Source organism: Oxyura jamaicensis, chromosome 2 (genome assembly GCF_011077185.1).
Source record: "Oxyura jamaicensis isolate SHBP4307 breed ruddy duck chromosome 2, BPBGC_Ojam_1.0, whole genome shotgun sequence".
Classification (NCBI taxonomy): domain Eukaryota; kingdom Metazoa; phylum Chordata; class Aves; order Anseriformes; family Anatidae; genus Oxyura; species Oxyura jamaicensis.
Genome location: NC_048894.1, coordinates 106,942,790 through 106,955,783, shown reverse-complemented (window position 1 = coordinate 106,955,783; position 12,994 = coordinate 106,942,790). Strand labels below are relative to the sequence as shown.

Genomic DNA, 12,994 nt, shown 5'->3' with positions numbered 1-12,994 from the left:
CCCAGTGTTTTCAACATTGCAATCTAGCTATTACTTCATCTACTGTACTATCCATCTCTCTACACGTACACGTGCCTACACTCATGTGCCTCTTTTGGACTAGACAGTGACCCCTGATACACTCATACACTCCACCAGCTTATAAATCAGAACATCAAAGAAGAAAAATGAGGAGCTTCACAAAGATGTTATATATATTTATACTAATTAAGCATAGCTTAATCACTTGTCTTTGTTGTTGCAACATTTATGTATGTTTAAATAAGACTCTACCAAGTTATTCAGCTTATTTTCCTTAAAAACATGATGAGCTTTCTTCCCACCTGTGAAGGATGGGAAAACAGGTTGTGCTACTTCATGTACCGTTCGTGAGGCAACAAGCTCCAGCTGGGACCACCCATTTCTTTACTACCCTAATCTACAAGAGAGCAGGATACAGCCTTGTTGAGAGATTTAGTAGTTGTGGACTGTTTTCTATTTCAGCTATGTTGGCTGGTAGAGTCTGGGGACAATCCAGGAAGAAGTTATACCCTGAAGACTGGGAATTAGAGGGTGCTAGGTAAAAGGTACTGTGGTTGTTGGTAACAGGCTCAGAGCATCTGCTGTGGTTGTGGAGGCTGTTCTGCCTTGTGGGAATGGGCTATTTTCTGAGACACGCTTCTTTCTTTCTGTGAACTAGGCTGACTCTCCTCTTATTCTGTCTGTTCTCTTTGTTTTCCTGTTCTTCATCATATTTTTTTTTCCCTTATTTAGATGCTATTTTCCAAAGTCCTGGAACAAAAAGCTTATAAGGGAAAGAAAGACAAAAACATAAGTACAATAACTCTGCTTGTTCTACTTATATCCTATTTAATTAAACATTTTGTCCTCTTCCTCTGCTGGCCTAATGTATTTAAAGCCTAACAAACTCCAAATGGGTAAGGGATGAGTCTGTGTGTTGCCAGAAAAGTGGCCTTCTATGAGATGTTTGTCTTCAGGCATTGTTCTACTGTGCATGATCAATAATGATGTTATTTTTACATAGTTTAAGATACTATTTTTACATACTTTATAACTCATTACTGTTATCCCTTCCACAACTAATAACTGCTTGACATCTGGTTAATTAAGTAAACAACGTACAAATTTGTTTTCTCTTGTTGTGCTTATAAAACATCTGAAATGTGGCATTATCTGAATTGTCCTAATCTCTAAGCTGCAGAAATAAGGTTTATCTCAAGCTTAAGAAAGGAGGAAATTCTGATTCTGTCATTATGAATTAATCAAATAAGGAGAAGTCAAAGAAGGAAATTATCATCTAAATGTTTGCTACTTAGTCTGGAAACATGTAATTAGGGTCTAGCTAAGTGACATATTGTGTCCTGTAATGCAAGGTTCTAAAGACACTGGAAATTTTCCCAGGAAACAATGTCTTATGCTACAGAGTGCTTTTTATTATTTTACTTTTTTTTTTTTTTTTAGTGCTCCTGTGTTAGCAGTAATTATAGAAACAAATATTAAAATTCCCCAAAGTCTAGTATTTTCCAGTAAAACAGTACTTACCTATTTAAAGTATCACTAGTCACATATTCAAATGAAAGATTAGAAAGGAACTAATTTTGTTTTAAATGCTGTAAAGAGCCCACATAGTATCAAAACTGATACTTCTGCTGAGCATTTCACTTTTCATCTTATCAAATAATAAATCTTTTCTCCTTGAAAAGAAAAGGCAAAATTAGCATCTTTGGAAGGGCTTGTTTTTTGAAATTATAATGCTTTGTCAGTTGCTTGTCTCTTAAGGTGTCCATGTCATGACTCGGAGGGAGAACTGGCAAGGTTAGTGACCAGACCTTCTGCGACAGCTTCAAATCAGTTTTTTCACACGTGAAATGTCAGAGCTGTGCAGTGGGTGGGAATGCAAGAGTTCTATGGCTGAGGATAAAAGTTTTTGTCTCCAAAAACTGTTGGATGAGAGGTCACCAAGGACTTTACAGTCTGCAATAGGCCTTCTCTTCATGAAACACCTTTGGGTATGGGTTGCTAATGACCATCCTTCAGTGCAAACAAACTTTCTCTTTTGTCTTCTGCCTTTTATTACTACAATCTGTTCTTGGTAATGGTCTCTCTGCTCCTGAACAAACAATATCGTATGTTCTTTCTCCCTGTTTCTTGAACTTCTGATTCACTTTAATCATAACAATCTTTGTATCAGCAATAAGAGTCACTGACATTAAACAAGCACAGGAAGCCCTATTACACGGGGAAGGGAGTATTATAACAGGCTGGAAAAAGAAACCTTGCAGTGACATGGGAAAAGAATGGCTCCAACCAAAATAGCATTTTCTCATTGTTATTTTCAGTGTCTTCAGTGTTCCCCTGAAGTCAGGGGGAAGGCTTGTTTAAAAAAAAATAAAAATAAAAAATGGCACAATATGGGTTTGGAAGCTCTTGGTGGCAGTGAAGTGTCACAAATACCTCAGTGCAGAACTTGCAATAAGATACAATAGGCCAAATTCAGAGTCTGAGGACATGAAACTTGAATCACCCCATGCCAGCCAGAGACTCCAGCTGTTATTCTTATGCATTATTTACACCTTCTGCCTTTAAATATCACCCTGGGGATTTGTCTGTGGATTGTCTGCTGAGTTCATGTTCAGATGAAGGGTTCAATATCCAAGGTAACTGAAAGAAAAAGGTATGTCATGCTGAAATCCCTCCATCTTAGTATGTGTTTACAACAACTTGTCTTTCTGCAGACCTTCCTGAATTAGTTCTCAAGCTGTTCAAATGTACCTGCACATTCACAGCCTGACCCTGTGAAAGGAGGAACACCTTCCCCCTCCTCTCCAGAGCTGCAGGCCTTTTGTAAAGAAAAGTTAATGAAATATAATTTGGAGTCCCGGTGAGCCACCACCAACTTTGTACTTTTTGGGGAAAAAATTAGAATAGAATAGAATAGAATATCCTGAGTTGGAAGGGACCCTTAAGGATCATCAAGTCCAACTCTCGACACCGCACAGGTCTACCCAAAAGTTCAGACCATGTGCCTAAGTTCACAGTCCAATCTCTTCTTAAATTCAGACAGGCTCGGTGCAGTGACCACTTCCCTGGGGAGCCTGTTCCAGTGTGCAACCACCCTCTCTGTGAAGAACCCCCTCCTGACGTCCAGCCTAAATTTCCCCTGCCTCAGCTTAACCCCGTTCCCGCGGGTCCTGTCACTAGTGTTAATGGAGAAAAGGTCTCCTGCCTCTTGACAACCCCTTACGAGGAAGTTGTAGACTGCGATGAGGTCTCCCCTCAGCCTCCTCTTCTCCAGGCTGAACAGGCCCAGTGACCTCAGCCGTTCCTCGTACGTCTTCCCCTCCAGGCCTTTCACCATCTTCGTAGCCCTCCTCTGGACACTCTCCAACAGTTTCATGTCCTTTTTATACTGTGGTGCCCAGAACTGCACACAGTACTCGAGGTGAGGCCGCACCAGCGCAGAGTAGAGCGGGACAATCACCTCCCTTGACCTACTAGCGATGCCGTTCTTGATGCACCCCAGGATACGATTGGCCCTCCTGGCTGCCAGGGCACACTGCTGGCTCATATTCAACTTGCTGTCTACCACGACCCCCAGATCCCTCTCTTCTAGGCTGCTCTCCAGCGTCTCATCGCCCAGTCTGTACATGCAGCCAGGGTTTCCCCGTCCCAGGTGCAGGACCCGGCACTTGCTCTTATTGAACTTCATGCGGTTGGTGATCGCCCAGCTCTCCAACCTGTCCAGATCCCTCTGCAAGGCCTTTACGCCCTCATTTGAGTCCACAACTCCTCCAAGTTTGGTGTCATCAGCAAACTTGCTCAAAATACCCTCTATTCCTACATCCAGATCATTTATAAAAATATTGAAAAGTACCGGCCCTAAAATGGAGCCTTGAGGGACCCCACTGGTGACCGCCCGCCAGCCTGACGCAGCTCCATTTACCATAACCCTTTGGGCCCTGCCCGTTAGCCAATTGCTCACCCATCGTATGATGTTTTTATTTAGCTGTATGGTGGACATTTTGTCCAGTAGGATCCTATGGGAAACCGTGTCAAAAGCCTTGCTGAAGTCCAAAAAAATCACATCAGCTGGTTTCCCTTGGTCCACCATACGGGTGATCTTATCATAAAAGGAAATCAGGTTAGTTAGGCAGGACCTACCCTTCACAAACCCATGCTGGCTGGGACCAATGACTGCTTTGTCCCCCAGGTGCGCCTCAATAAGTCCGAGAACCAACTTCTCCATGATTTTACCAGGCACTGACATGAGACTGACAGGCCTGTAATTGCTAGGGTCTTCTTTCTGACCCTTCTTGAAAATTGGCACAACATTTGCCAGCTTCCAGTCTACTGGGACCTCTCCAAATTCCCAGGATCGTTGAAAAATAATTGATAGAGGTTCCGCGATGACATCCGCCAGCTCTTTCAGCACCCGGGGATGAATCCCATCCGGACCCATGGACTTGTAGGGATCCAGGTGGAGTAGCAAATCCCGCACACGTTCAGGGTCAGTTGGGAGTTTGTCATCCCCACCGTCCCGGTCCTCCAGCTCAGGGCACCCTGGGTCCCGAAGCCCATCATCGGCATTGAAGACAGAGGCAAAGAAGGCGTTAAGCGTCTCTGCTTTGCCTACGTCATCGTCTGTGAGGAGACCTTCCCTATCAAGGAGTGGCCCTATGTTTTCTTTAGTTCTCCTTTTTCCATTTACATATCTAAAAAAACCCTTTTTATTTTCTCTCACAGACACAGCCAGCTTCAACTCTAGCTGTGCTTTGGCCACTCGAACTTTCTCCCTACAAACACGAACAGCATCCCTGTATTCTTTCCATGACGCCTGGCCCTCCTTCCAGTAGCGAAACACTCTCTGTTTCCGCCTAATCTCCATTAGAATGTTCCTGGTCAGCCACGCCGGCTTCCTGCCCCGCCTGCCTGACTTGCGATATTTTGGAATTGCCTTATCTTGTGCTTCTAGGAGGCATCGCTTAAAGAGTGACCAGCACTGGTGGACATCGAGGCCTTCAAGAGCAGTTTCCCAGGGGACCTTACTGACTAGTTCCCTGAGCAGCCTGAAGTCCGCTTTCCCCATATCTAGGGATGAGGTTTTGGTGGCACTTTTCCTTCTGTCACCATAAATGTTGAACTCAACCACTTCATGGTCGCTATGACCGAGGTGGCCACCAATCACCACATCTCCCACCAGACCCTCTCTGTTTTCTAGCAACAGGTCTAGGAGGGCACCTTTCCTAGTTGGCTCCGTTAGCACCTGTACCAAGAAGTTATCATCTAGGTGCTTCATGAACCTCCTGGACTTGCTCGTGTCAGCCGTGTGGCACTCCCAGTTAACGTCCGGCAAGTTGAAGTCCCCCATAAGGACAAGGGGAGTTAATCTCGAGGCCTCTCTTAGTTCTGTAAAGAATAATTTATCGGCGCTATCATCCTGGCCAGGCGGTCTGTAATAGACTCCCACAACTACATCCCCTTTATTCGTTCGTCCCTTGATCCTTACCCAGAGGCTCTCAACTTTGCCATCGCCAACCTGAAGTTCCACACAGTCCAGCCCCTGCTTCACATACATCGCCACCCCACCACCTCGCCTACCCTGCCTGTCCCTCCTGAAGAGCCTGTAACCATCTATCGCAACACCCCAGTCACAGGACTCATCCCACCAGGTTTCGCTTATGCCGATGATGTCGTAGTTGCAGGACTGGGCCAGGACTTCTAGCTCATCTATTTTATTCCTCATACTGCGTGCGTTTGTGTAAAAGCACTTCAGGTGCGTCTCCTTACACTCAGCACCTTGTGGATCTGACCAAAGGACCCCACTGGCACACAGCCCCTCTGATTCTAGCGTACCATCCCTTAGGTCTTCACCGGCGTGCCTGGTTTTAGCCCCTTCCCCCTTCGACTCTAGTTTAAAGCCCTATCTATCAGCCCTGCCAACTCCTGACCTAAGATCCTTACCCCTCTCCGAGAGAGGCGTGAAGGTGCTTATCTGAATACATCTCCAGCAGCCTCCTGGGGGAAGGGAGGAGGCATGTGGGGACCCTGGCCAGCCAGCAGTTACCTACCTTGCACTGCTGGCTGCAGCTTGGTGAATGTGCATTTCCTTCTTCCCTGTCCTGATGGTTGCTGGCAGCAATTAAAAGGAGGCAGCTGTTTGTCTGATGTAATGCTGGCTGTGAGTGTTTGCATAGGGGTATGGAAGGAAGCTGAGGTTTCCTGTGGAGGCACAGAAGGGAAGGGTGTTCTTATAAAGACAGATGAATCCAGAAGAATATATGTTTACATAAAGTTTGTATAATGCTGCCTTCAAGAAGGATAGCATTTTGAACAGGCTACAACAAAGAATTCAAATTCTTCTTTATTAGATGAGGAGGTGGCGGCTCTTCCCTCTTTTCCTCTCCGTGAGGGGAGTTTCCTAGCGCTGCTGAGCAAATTCAGTCAGTTATTATTTATTTTTTTCATTTTTCACCTGTCAGACTTTGCTCAAAAATGCAATTATTACTTAAATTATCTTGACCCAAAACAGACAATCTGTTGCTTCTGGCAGATATTATTGTATTTTTTTATTATTATTTTCATGGGTTTCAGAGTTGCTTTAGGTGATTCTACACTTGTCTTATTTGTAGCTTCTAGATCAAGGGTGGCTTGATCCACAGACTGGTTGTGCAGCTGGCTTTGGTTCTTTGTGCAGACCAGTTGCAGCGCTTCTGAACGCACCTTGCCTTTAATTCACTTAGAGGCTGGCAGGTGGCAATAAATAATTACAGGCTCGGTCATGATTCTGAAGTAGAAAAGCAAATTGTTCTGTGGATGACCATCACAGTGGTCAATGTGATTTAGGTTTTGTAGTGGTGGGGGCTGTGAATCTCAATGCCTTTGTGGGTATGCCTAGGGAGTCTGCTTATGGACTCATTTGTCCTCGTTCATGTGTTATCCTGTCAACAATTCTTGCTGTTCACGTCTAAAGGACTACAGCTTGGACCTGCAGGCACTCTGACTCATTGGGATATGTTGCTGCTTCTACATGCATCACATCAGGGTAGCTGAAAGCTTCTAAATGACAGAATAGGCATCAGTGATGGGATTTAAATCCAGGGAGCTTTCTGCTGGCAAGACAACAGTTAATCTTCAGTTTTCTTCTTTCACCTGCATTTTGCAATCTCCTGTCTGCAGGGAAAACAACATTTTGTGTTCAGGTGAATATTGAAAAGGAGCTTCAGAAGCTCCAGTCTGCCAGCAAGGCTTACCCTCCTGGGAAGATGAAGCGTGTCTTCTTCAGACTCGTCTGTTGGGCAGCAAAGCATGGACAGCTCCTGGTCAGTATCTGAGATGTCGTGGGGCACCCGAACAGAAGCACCATCACAAGGTGCTTGAGCTGTGTGCTTAATCAGGCCTCTGCTATGTGTGTCTGCTTGAGTGAAAACACATTGTATTTCTGGAAGAACATTGCTGAAAGAAAATCCATGTGGCAATCAAGGTCTGGTCATCCCATGTGCTTTTTGTCCTCGGCAGAAGGCAGAGCTTGGTCTCCCCAGGAACATGTTCCTCTTCAGGACAGAATATGGTGAGGCAGCAGTCAGGGCTGGTGCAATTGCAGGGATGACAGATGCAAAAATCAGTCCTCTGCTGTCCCCATTGCTTTTAGCACTCATTGGGGGTGTCTGTGGGAGTTGTCTGAGCCCATGATTTATTGGGTTTAGGGAGGCAGCAGTTGGTGCAGTGTCAGAGTTGGCAGAGATGAGTGGGGCTCTGCTGATGTGTGTCTCCTGCAGCAATGGGAGCAGATGTCTGTCCTGCAGGCAAGATGTTGTCCTGACTGTTAGCATGCCACCCCTAACAAGAGGAACACCTGTCTTATCTGGATGGCAGAATATCATGGGAAGGGAACTGTGCTTCTGTGCTTGGCTGGCTGGGGACACCTGGGGTCTCTGCTCATTGATGACCCCAGAGCAAACACCCTGGGGATCCAAGCCCCCAAAATGAGCTCTACCACGTGTGAGGTTTCTCTGAGTGCAGCTCAGATTCAAGAGGGAAAGGAGTCACCATTTGCTTGTGCTCCCCCCCATGGCTAACAAATGCAAAAGGGAGGTTTGGGCATTGCAAGAAGCCTTATTGTCTAGTGACCTGCAAAGTCATATCATGCCTTCATACAAAGAACAGAAGCTTTTTTTTTTTTAAAAAAAAAAAAGACAGTGCAGTGCTTAAAGGCATTAAATACTACATATTATGGTATGCATCATAAAACTGTGTGGTTTGGCTGAATGTTTATTGCTTGTCTGGTGTCATTGGGGCTGGATTTCTTCCTGAGAAGTCGGAACTGAACCAGTGGGCCTGAGATATTCTGGCAGATACCTGGGCAGTTTTTTTTTTAAAACAGTCACATGGTGCATTGACCATTCTTCAGTGATTTTTTATTTTATTTTATTTTTTTTTTTTGCTGTTGTACTAAGGTACTGCAATGCTGTGCTGGTGTTGCAGCTTATCAGCAGGTAACTGTTGAAGAGGTATGGGGTGGTCTGACAGTTAAAAATAGAAATAGCCTGTCATGACAAGAGTAATATTAGAGCCAAACAACTGTGCCCTAGTAATCAGGAAGAATATCTTTTTCACCTACCCCTCCTTTTGCTTTCTTCTCCGTAAATAACTCTGTCCCCTGTAGTTATTGCTTGCCCATAATATATTATTACAACTGTAAACTGTGACAATGTATCTAACAAGAGAAAGCTGAGAAGGAAGATATAAAATAGTTTTGAATGCTTGTAATAATGTAGAATCAAATAGTGGGAACAGAAATCAATACCCTTACTCATGCTAGGTAGGATTCCTCCATTAGCCTCATCAGGGAGAGAGACTACAGAGACTCAAGTTCTATTTAATATGAATGAATCTATCAAGACTAGTCCAGGATTAAAAGCAGAATTAAGTTTTAATGGAGCATAAACACTTCAAGCGTTTTCCATTTGTTTAAATTTTCTCCTTTCTTGAACAAAAGGAGATAAGTGCTTAATGCACATGTGGGGCTGGGTAGCACAATGCAAGTGAAAAAAAGATGATTGAGGTGAGCCAATGAATTGTCAAACAGAAGGACCAGAGGCAGATCTCAAGAGAAGTTAAACAAATAACATGTAATTAACTCTCACAATTTTACCTAATGCTCTGTGACATGGCTGTCACTAACATTGTCAGTAGCTGTAAGTGAAATGGAATTGAAATAATTTTCAGGCAGCAGTAATCTCAGTACATTGGAAGAATGTTTTTCTAATATGGATGTCTTGAATCATGTGTTCTTGAGCTGTACATAGGAGTTTTAAAAGCTTAAGTTGCTCTGTTAAGACTTTTACCTTAGAGTGATGCTGTTGCTTCAGTTAACAATATTATAACCTCTATGACATACAAAAATGTATTTACGTGACTGCCCTCCAGGGCATTCACATTCTGTAATTATAAAAATGGCCACAAAAGCATATCATGGTTTTACTACTTCATTTATATTTATATCACTTTTTCCCCTGCATTTGAAAGCATTTTTTCCCCTGCCAATGCACCTGAGATTGAAGCAGGCAGTTGTGCTCTCTGTTAGGAGAATAAACTCTTTCTGGTTGACAAGAGCAGCAGAAGAAAACCTCAGGGATCTTCCCTTTCTATCTTAAAGGGTCTCCCAAGCAAGATACTAAAAGATAATACCAACCAAAAAATATTGTTGTGTTAACCTTCCTCTTTGTTTTGCTATATTGCTTGGTTTTAGCTATGGTAAAATCTTTGTTTGCTGAAGCAGTGATAATAGGAATTATACTGGGACACTGAAATTGCTTTAAGTGCTACATAGCAGTTTTCATTTTAAGAAATGTTCTTAAATTGTTCTCAGTTACTTACCATTTTCTAGTTTGTAATTATTCAAGTTAAGATCTTCCTTCCCGTTTGTCCTACTCATATCAACTTCATCACAGTCTACAACTTCATCACAACCTCATCACAGTCTACAACTTCCTCGTAAGGGGGTGTCGAGAGACAGGAGACCTTTTCTCCATTAACACTAGTGACAGGACCCGCGGGAACGGGGTTAAGCTGAGGCAGGGGAAATTTAGGCTTGACATCAGGAGGGGGTTCTTCACAGAGAGGGTGGTTGCACACTGGAACAGGCTCCCCAGGGAAGTTGTCACTGCACCGAGCCTGTCTGAATTTAAGAAGAGATTGGACTGTGCACTTAGTCACATGGTCTGAACTTTTGGGTAGACCTGTGCGGTGTCAAGAGTTGGACTTGATGATCCTTAAGGGTCCCTTCCAACTCAGGATGTTCTATGATTCTATGAACTTTGATTAACGTGAGAAATAGCAGAATTATGTTAGCCCAAGAACAAGACAAGGAAAAATGTTCTTGTGTTTTGTTTCCCTCCCCTCATCCCTGCATAAAGGAACTCATAATTCCTTTAAGAAGATTCTGTGCAAATCTGGCAAAAGATGGACTTTGAAAGGGAGCCAAGGGTTTTGCCTGGATTAGTTAAATACTTGAGGGGGAAAAAAAAATCAGTTTGTATATCCTTGGATAAGTGCTCACACATGTGGTTCATTCTCAGAATATCCTGCTTGATGCTGGTGAGTAGATGTCACTCCCCTTCCAGTCCATACTTGCTGATCAATCTTGTATATGACTGCGTGCATCTTCAGGGTGCAAGGGCAGCTCTGTAGTTGAGGGCTCTACAGAGCACAGATTTTTATTAGTATATCCTGCCTTTCTCCTGCTATGCTCTGCTGATGCCCAGCTGGAATGAAGTTGCTAAAATCCAGAGGGCTGCAGAAGGGGTATGAGCAGTAAGGAGTAAAGTTGGAGTGCAATAAGCAGTGGAAGACAGCAGAGAGTACAAAGAGAAAGGATCAGGAGTTGGAAGAGAGTGAGGAAGGGGAGTAACCTGAACTTGAGGGAATGGAGTGGTGGTGCACCTTTCCTTTTCCACCAATAAGTACAACACAAATTGTAGGATATGATCTTGAAGGAAGACAATTCCTAGACAAAAGTTTGAGGGTTCTCCATCAGCTGATACAGATTTAAAGGGGGAACAAACTTAAATAGGTGTTCGGTATGGACAGACCTCCTGTGCTAAATGAGAATATGTACCAGAAGAGACCTTGAAATTGTAAATAGTAATTGTGGCCACAGGCACATCTACTGATAATTCCTTCATTTGAATCTAAAGGTTTATGAAGGAAGGCAATGTTTTCTGGAAACAGCTCATATAAAACTACTAGAATGACTTAGCATGACTTAGTTTGGTGGAAAATCTGTTTTGTTTCTCTTTCTCACGTTGTTAAATGAAATCACTTCAGGGGAAAAAAAAAACACACATAAATCTTTTTTTTTTTTTTTTTTTTTTTTTTTTTTCCTATATTCTGGGTTAAATAACTTGTACAAAAGGTCTCCAATTAACTTGCTTTAATCCTTATCCATGGAAGGCTGTCAAACTCTCAAGCTGTTGCAAGACAGGAGTCTTCCTCCAAAAGAGATGTAAAAGACAGCATAGCCAGAGTTGATTATTATGGTTGATTATTCCTGGGACTTTCAGCATCTCGTTTTAACAGATAAACACTCAAACTGCAAAATATTATCAGGCATTTGGCTGGAATACAGTTGGTCAACCAGAGAAAAGAGGGTTTAAAAAAAAAAAAGAGCTCTTGTGTCATAAGCATGTGGCCAGTCCCTGCCCAAAGTAGCAGGGAGACATGGCTGTTCTCATTACTGGCAGTGCCCCTCTGGCCTGACAAGGGCAGCTTCTGAATTCCAGGGTCAGCAGCAGGGTTTGAAATTCTCTATTTATTCTAGTCTTTGACTGCATACTTCCAGCGTACCAAGTGCAAAGGAAGCTGCAGAGCTGTGATAGGGGTTACAATGAAGAGATGAACAGTGGTGTCAGAGCCCTGGTGACTGCAGGGAGGAAAAAAGAATCAAATTTGCTGACCAGGTCAAGACTACTTGGGGAGCCAGGCTGTGGCCATTCAAAAAACATTAAAGAAATAAAAAAAAAAAAGTCCCAATCCCTATCCAGCAAGTAGGACAGCTCTCAGTAGGAACCCTCTGAGAATGGAAGAAAGATATATCAAATGACACCAACTGTGTGATGAGACATGGGCATCACATCACTGGTTAAAGTGCTAAGAGATTAAACTGAAACTTTACCTACATTCTGGACCAGTTTCTCAGGTCATAACAGCAGCTGAGCAAATACTTAAAGTAAACTTTAACACAGAAAACTTAGCTTGTGCTAATTCTCAATAACCATTATCATTAAACAGCAATTCCTCCTGTTTTAGGAGGTGAGAAACTTTTTTTTTTATATTCCTTCAAAAACTGAAGGCATGCAGAACAGTTTGATATTCTGAGTATTTTTCAGTGACAGATCAGTCCTGAGAGTTGCAAAATAGTTGGAAATGTTTCTTGGGAAAGCTACAGAAGTGAGCAGTGTAGATCTTCCTTCTGACTCACAGCCATGATATCTGAATTGCTGGAGGCTCTATTCTTTTTTTTCCTGGTATTATTAATAAAAATGGATTTGCAGCAATCTCCTGGGTATTGCTTGCCTAAAAACTGAAGTTATGCTGCAGGAGGGTAGAGGTGATTAAAAATTTCCCAAGTTCTCCATGCCACTGAATGATATGTATGGGCCAAGCAAAAGTGCAGAGGTGAAGGTAGGCATACAAAGTGATGGAACCTAACCTGCCCCACTGTTGTGCAGCTGGCAGCAAAGCCTATTAACACTTACCATGTGGCTCCTTAACACTTACCATGTGGCTCCTTTCCTTTTTTTTTTTTTTTCTCTCCCCTCACTGCTTAAATAAAAACTTAAAGTAATTTTTATTTTTTGGGTGGCCATGGTGTTTCTTACCCTTGAAGAGAAGGCACACTTTGCTTCTCTGTGGCAAATGTACCTGGACTTGGGGACTGAAGTGGCACAAGCTCTCTCTCTCTCTCTCTCTTTTTTTTTTTTTTTTTTTTTTTTTT

The 12,994-nt window shown here is 43.1% G+C and overlaps 1 long non-coding RNA gene across 1 annotated transcript in view; it reads left to right on the top strand.

Moving 5' to 3' along the window:
• Positions 1-424: 424 nt before the first annotated feature.
• Positions 425-12,994, top strand: part of LOC118161081 — a 59,839-nt gene continuing 47,269 nt past the window's right edge. The window contains exon 1 of the long non-coding RNA XR_004747840.1: positions 425-566. This is a non-coding gene — a long non-coding RNA (uncharacterized LOC118161081). The remainder of the gene's footprint in view (positions 567-12,994) is intronic.